Source organism: Ricinus communis, chromosome 1 (assembly GCF_019578655.1).
Source record: "Ricinus communis isolate WT05 ecotype wild-type chromosome 1, ASM1957865v1, whole genome shotgun sequence".
Lineage (NCBI taxonomy): Eukaryota > Viridiplantae > Streptophyta > Magnoliopsida > Malpighiales > Euphorbiaceae > Ricinus > Ricinus communis.
In genome coordinates, this window is record NC_063256.1 from 31,525,664 (window position 1) to 31,533,985 (window position 8,322).

Below are 8,322 nucleotides of genomic sequence, written 5' to 3' on the forward strand. Positions count from 1 at the left end.
ACACAGTTGAAATACAGTGACATTATCAGAACTTGATTTGGCTGTCTGATGATCTCCGTTGGTGGCTGCCTGATGATCCCCGTTGGTGGCTGCCTGATAATCCCCGTTGGTGGCTGCCTCATGATCTCCATTGGTATTAGGAGTACTTGATGTGGCTGCCTCATGATCCCCATTGGTGTTAGGAGTACTTGATGTGGCTGCCTCATGATCCCCGTCGGTGCTAGGAGTACTTGATGCTGTTGCCTCATGATCCCCGTTCGTGCTAGGAGTACTGTTGGCACCATCTTCTTCATCCTTAACAATAACAAGTTGAAACCAGAGCTGATCACCATTGCAACGAAATGTCCAAAACTGAACAGTGGGATTATTTTGGAAAAGTTTCATGTTGTTCGTGACCACTTTGGGATACCAACCAGTCGCTAAATTATAACTGCTGTTATTCTTCATATTCCACTTCCTTAAGGATAATTTGATCCCCTTCCTATCATCAGATTCAGATGGTCCTACGAACATAACATTTATTCCTTTCAAGTGTTTGCCATCGCGTTCATTCAGCATCCTAATCTCCTCATCTCTCAAAAACCCATTATTTTTCACCTGATTTAAAGGTATTGAAACCCTATTTTGGGTCTTGGCTATATCAGTATTCGTGAGTTTCTTTGTTATTAACAGATTTACCTCAGAACCTCCCTTTTCTTCTACTGTTCTCCTTAACACACTTGGCCATGCCACTTCTTCAGAATTATTCATCTTCCTCTTCTTCGACAAGTTCTGATCATTCACCCCAACATCATTACTAAGTTGAAAGCACCTTTCTGGAGGACCAGCCCTAACCTCGGCAATGCTAGTTCTCTGTTGGTGTTCAGTTGTGTATGCAGAAAGGCTAGGCCAGTTTCCTTCTTCAACAACCCTCTTTCTTTTACGTGCACCGCTCCTCTTTTTCTTTGTTATTTCACCAAATCGAAACGTGGGTTCACCATTCTCTTCAGCCTTTACGCGAGAAGAAGAAGAAGGAGATGCATTATTCCTTTTATTAGCATGGAACATTATAAATTCCTCAATGACTCTTTCAGTGAGCTTGTCTTCTACCTGGGTTATGATTTTTGTAGTTTGTTTAACCTCATCCATAACCTCATCAACCAAATATATGAAAGGATAATCGTCACTTTCACATTCAACGTATGCATTTCCGACACTCTCCATCTTTCTTCAAAGATTCACCAGCAAATATATATAGAACAGTTATGACGGAAATCTGTAAGACATAAACAGAGAAATTAACGATGGATGCAAATTGAGGGAGACGACTTAGGGTATTATATACAGTATCAATTGGACAAGTCGGTTCCTGAACTATTATCCTAATTAAATTGAAATTTGATAGTCCCAATATTACATAATTTATCTAATAAGAATCCTAATTGAAATACAACTTGAAAGTAACTACACTACATAATATAAATACTATAAAACATAATGTATTTATTTTGACTGTTCGTTTATTTTGAAGTATAACAATAAAGATGAAGAGGAGAGCACCGAGTATTTTTTTTTTTTTTAATACTCAATTTTAGTTTTATATTCTTTTGTTGTATCTTTTTTTTTTTTTTTCAGGAGCTTTTTCTTTTTCTTTTTTAATCATGGTATTGTAGGACACTAATTTACATGAATATTGACTTGTTACACATACTTGCAATTAAAATTTGAGCTCTTTTTAACAATGTCATCTCCTAGACACACACATATATATATATACTTTAATTTAGAAAAATAAAAAAGCAGTTCTTTGTTATATTTTACTTTATTAAAATCAAATCACTAGTGTGTAAATTTTTAAATAAAATTAATATATGTTTATAATATATATGAAATCTTGATTTTGTAATGATATATTAAATTTATTTATTATTAATTATAAAAATAACTAGTATAAATTTATGAGTTATAATAAGTTTATTTGTTAATGAATTAATTATAATTTAAATATTTCTTAATCATCATTAACAATAGAATATTTATTTATGGATAAATTTACTGCAATTCAAAGATTCTTTAATTATCATTAACTTAGAAATGTTTATGATACTATGATACTAAATTTAAAAATGAATGTATTTTTATTTTTTGAGTATTAATGAACAACTAGTTAACATTTTGTTAACAAAAGTGAATAAGAAACTATTTGTTAAATAACTAGTATTAATGTACCATAGATGTACGGTACCATATAAATCTATAAATATTAATATTATTTTAATTTTAATAATTTATTAACATAATTAAATATTAGATTAGTCAATTATATATACTTAATTATTAATCAATTAAATATATCATTTATATTTATTAAATATTTTTATCTATTTTAGAATTTAATTAGTGGTACTTAACAACAATAAGATTTGACTCATATAAATAATTAAAAATTATATATAAATTCATTACCAATAAATATTAGTAGAAGAACATATTAAATAAATAAATTATTTAAAATAATATTAACTAATAGTCTATAATTAAAAAATAGACTTATAATATAAGGTACCAGAATGGTATTATAGCAAAATTCAAAAACTAGTAGCTGAACTAATATAAATAGCTATAAAGATTTAGATAATCTATTTTATTTTTAGTATTTATTTATTTTGAAGTATAACAATAAAAATAAAGAGGAGAGCACTACTCAATTTTAGTTTATATTCTTTTCTTTTTCCTTTTTTAATCATGGTATGTAGGACACTAATTTTATATGAATATTGACTTGGTATATAGACTTTAATTGAGCTTTTTTACATTTTCTATTATGGCCAAGTAAACACAAGTTTTGATGTGTAGGATTCTCAGACGAGGTAAGCACAGAGCATACATTTGTTACTTGTTATGAAAATGAATAAATTTTTATGTGCAGGATCCTAAGACGAGGTAAGCACAGAGCATACATTTGTTACTTGTTATGAAAATGAACAAATTTTTTATGTGCAGGATCCTAAGACGAGACAAGCACAGAGCATACATTTGTTATAGAATTATGCACAATAAATAGAAGGAAATTAACAAGTTTTTATTTAATAAACAAATATACAAGCTTTGAAATGAAAACTTTGAAAAGAAATATAACTTACAAGAGTTGTAGAATACAAGAGAAAAGATTTTCTCTCTCACTCTCAATCACTCTTTTCTCACTACATTTCTAATGATCTGCAGAGAACTTGAAGAATACAAAACTTTCTTATGATTTTTCAGTCTCCCTTCTTCTTTGAAATCTCCTCTATTTATAGAAGTCTTCATCCTTCAGCTTCAATAATTCTTTCTTTGGATGCTTTTAATAATAGAGTAAGGGGCTTCATTATTTTTCTGAAATGGAGAAAAAGTTGTCTGCCATGCTTCAAAATAATGGAGTCTTTGACTTTCTTTTTCAGAAATAATAGTGCAGAATCTTTTGTCTTCTCTTTCTTTTGAAAAGACTTTTCTTTTATATGGATTTTTTGGCCCATTATAGAAAGTTACTGTGGGCCGCCATTCCTGGTTTTTAGCCTAAGGGCTTTACAAGGCTTTTGAACATTTTATTTTATGGGCTTAAATATCCCAAAACAATCATCTTCATTCGAGTCACCATCTAAGTTAATAGCTGCAGAGCTGATGCTTGAAGAGGATGATGAGGTTTTAGACTTTCCTTTAGAGGAGGCGGTTTTTGACAACTGTTTGATTAGTAGTAGGAAATCTTCTTCCGTTTGAGCCGCCGCTAGTTTTGGAAGTATAAAAGACTTCTATGCCCGGAAGGTAGTTTGTTCTTTAGGTACTGGCAAGAAGTTGTTCTTTGTAAGGAAATTTTGGACAATCTTTGGAGATAACTTTTCTTAGTGGTTGAATTTGTCCCACCACTTTACCTTGAATTTGCGGGTAAGTATGACTTCTCCATCTGCTGCTTGATTGAAATGGAAATACCACACATACCTAAGAGAGGAAGAAGTTTGAACAAAATAAAAGCAAGGGGGGAATTGTCTTTCTATTTTATCCGATTTGTAATGAGCTTTAAAGATGTTAAACAAGGGGAGTTCTTCTGGTATTATGGTTTCTGGAACATTACCATAATAATTCCACCATTGTTTAAACCAATAAGGGATCTTTCAGATTTAGTTGTGCTAGTGTCGAAGTAGAAAAGCCAAGAATGACTTTGTCCTTTATTTTGCAAGAGAAAGGCATTGAACCAGGCTTGCTGGTAATCCTAGTAATTAAAAAGGTGGTATTGAGACTTAAGGAATAGGAGTTTTGAAGGGTGGTTGGAAAAAATCTTGAAGAGTGTAATTTCATACCTTAGTCTAAAGGGTAAAGGATTCTTTGAATAGTATAAGTGGAATAGGCCGGGTCTTTATGGCCTTTGTATTTTTTGAAATGTTTAAACTTCGCAAAACCAGTTATCTCTAAGATAGACTGGTAATAAGACTGAGGTTTAGCCTTATTCCAAGGTTTAAAATACTATCCTTGAGGGAAAATTTTGAAACTAATTTTGAGGGGCTTTCTGTATAGAATCCTTCCTCAATAGTTAAAATGCTTTAAAAAATTTATTTTTCTATATATTCATTAGCTTTAGAAAGTTTTGTTTGAGACAAAATTATTTCTTGAGAATTTGGTTTTGAAATGCTTTGAGAGTTGTGAGATAGGTTTTATGAAAAAATTATTATCTCAGGCTTTGAAAGAGGGATAGAGAGTATACCTTTACCCTTAGTTGAAGAAGAAGATGACTTTGGAGAAATCTCTAGCTGAACTTCAACCACATGCTTTGTCTTTGAATATTCTTGAACCATTTTTAAAAATTCAGGCGGTTGTTGTGCAAGCCATTCCTATATTTGAAATTACTTTTGAGCTGGATCTTCTTTGTCAGAGTTTATTTCTTCCTGGATGATTTCAGTCCAGGTCTTGATTGGCTTTGAAGAGGAGGGAATAATCTCCTTTTTAGGGCTTTGTTCAGCTTTTGAACTTGCTTTTGGCATTTCTTCTTTATCATTTGCTTTTGTTTTACGTGGCATTGTCACTTCTGTTTTTGAAGGAACTCTCTGGTTAGAAAGTCTGGTATTGAATTTGAATCTCCTTTTATATATTCAATTTCAAAATCAAAAACATAAAGAATAGCTTGCCATCTGGTAAAAATTTACTTTGAAGCTATGTTTTGAACATCTTTTTGTAATACTTCTTTTGCACAACCTTAAAAGAAATTTTTTATTTAAAAGATCACTTTGAAATGCATAGGACTATTGAAAGAATTTCTTTTTTGATGGTTGAATAATTTCTTTGAGTATCATTCGAGTGTGCAGAAGTAAACTGGACAATGCATTCTTTATTACTTTGAATTTGTTTAAGAATTCCACTATAACCTAAATCTAATGCATCAATTACGACTGTTTTGAATGCAAATGGATCAGCTAGATGCAAACATGGCATTTCAGAAACTTATTTTTTTATGCTTTAAAGAATCTTTGTATGCCCGTCAGACCATGCAGGGGGATTTTTCTTCAACCTGTCATGGAGAGGTTTTACTAAACAGTCTAAATTTGGATAAAAGTCTATGACATAATTTAAACTGCCAAGAAATCTTTGCAATTGAGTTTTTTCCAAAATTTTATCAGAAAACTTTGTAGTAAAAGCTAGAGATCTTTCAATTTGGGTAATAGTTTCCTGGGAGATGTAGTGCCCAAGAAATCTTATCTTCGTTTGGAATAAAGAGACTTTGGATTTTGAAACAACTAAATCATTTTTCTTAACAATATAGAAAAATGTTTCTAAATGTTTAAAATGTTGTTCCAGAGAACTTGAAAAAATTAATACATCATCAATATACATAATGTAAAACTTTGAATAGGGATTAAAAATGTCATTCATAATTTTTTAAAATTTAGAAGGAGCATTTTTTAAACCAAATGGCATTACATTCCATTCATACTGGTCAAATGGAATTGTAAATGCAATTTTGTAATGATCTTTAGGATGAATCTGGATTTGCCAAAATCCCGACTTCATATCAGACTTTGAAAAAATGAAAGTAGAATAAAGCTTTTGAAGAAAATCTTTTTTGTTTGGAATATGATATCTAATCCACTTAAGAGCTTTATTTAAAGGTTTGTAGTTAATTACCAACCTAGGAGTACATCTTTCTCTTTCACTATTTTTATTAACATAGAAGCTGCACATGACTAGGGGAATCGTAATTTGGTAATTATACATTTTTTCTCTAAGTCTTGGATTTTTATCCTACAATGCTTTTCTAAGGCCTCATTCATTTGGATGGGCTTAGCTTTGGTAGGCATTTATCTTTCACTAAATTCCTTTTTATATGGTAAATCTACCGTATGTGTTTTCTTTTCTAAAAAGCATTTGAAAGATCTGAAAAACTTTCTTTTATATTTTTGAATTTAGAAAGATAATAATTGTAAGTATAATATTTTTATAAATATTTTTTTTTATTTTAAAATATTTAGTATGTTCATATATTCATAATATTTTTAATTTTATAGGCATTATTAAAATTATACAAGAAATCGTCATATAAGGTAAAAAGTTGCATTTATAATTTCTTAGATTAAATTTGTTGTTGTGATTTTTTATGTTTATTTTATGTATATTATATAATCTTTCATGTATAAATTTTTTATATTTTACTGTACTTCTATAACTTTTTATAGTAGTAATAACTATAAATTTTTGTGTATTATTATATATTATGTTATACAACTTTTGTCTTTTTACGTGTTATTGTAAATTTATAAAACTAAAGTAACAATATAAAACTAATAATAATATAACATATATTATATATTTAGAGTCAAATGAAATAATTTAAATATTATTTTTTTAAAATAATAAAGTAATGATAAATTATTTTAAATATAGATAATTACTTTGTATATAATATTTTTGTAGTATAATAATATTGAAATTGTTTAGTGATAATTATTACTGCATAATTTTTTTGATAATATTATATAATGATATTTGGAGATGAATGAGTAAAATATATTGTCAATATGATAAAATATATAATGTTTTCAGTCAAATATAAATGTATTATCTTTTGTAATAACGTTTAAATATAAATGAGTAAGAAATTATGAGTGAGTAAGTATGACGATATTTAAAATTTGTGTAGATATTTTTTAATAATTGTTAGTATATTATTATATAATAATTTTATGATATAATTGAATAAGAAATTATGTAAGTATAAATGATATTTAAAATTTTTGTAAGTCTTAGTTAGTTCTAAAAGAAATCGTCACATAAGGTATAAATTTTACTTAGTATGCTTTTTAGATATTATGTTGTTACATTTGATATATTAATGTTTGTATTATATGAGTAGTTTAATTCGTGTTTAAAAATTAGTTTTTATTTGTTGCAGTTAATTAATAATTAGTTTAGATTTTTTAATAATTTATTTATTTATTTGTTTAATTATATTTTATTTTATATATTTATATTATTGATACGGAAAATAATGGTAGAGCTTACTCAAGTTTCTGCGGTTATACATACTAGTGAACAACAACAAAAAGTGCGGGAATTATTAAGCATGTTAGAAAATATTAAAATAAATCCTGAGGACAAAAATGATGATTTGACTCGTTTGGTAAATCATATTATAAAAAATAATAATTGTTTACAAGAGATTTTTTGGAAAGGAGGTTTAAGGACAGACAACAAAAAATATAAAACCCCCAGAACATGTTTATATTATCCAAATGAATAGAGTATCCTTGATTCTCTATGGAATAGCTATGAGGATAGAGGAAGAAGACTTGTTAAAGAATTTATTAAAAAGTGTGTGAATTGGGTAGCAAGGAAGACATCTAGTTATTCTATTGGAAAGAGAACTTTATCACGATACCCTATATTGCCAAAGATGAGTTATGAGTTGCCCGAAAAAGATGAAAAAAGATTATGAAAATCAATTCATGTCCATAGGATGGATTTGTAATATTTATCATGTTAATAAAGTTTGTGATGTTTGAAGGTATTTATATTTAAAGCATATTTTAAAGCATTAGTCACCGGGAGGATTGATCATACTTCCGTCTACACTCTACTCGAGAGGTGGATGGACACAACTCATACCTTTCACATTCCGGTTGGTGAGCTGATTCTCTCTCCTCTCTATTTTTCTACTATTACAGGTATCGATTTCTCTAGCACACCTGTGCCATTCGATGATACGATCCACCACCAGCATTTTGATATCCAGGAGCGCTTTATTACTGACCTGCTCGGGTTTTTACTGATGTTCAAGAACTCTTGATGCACCGCTTACTAGTGCATCCCTCTCCACTACTA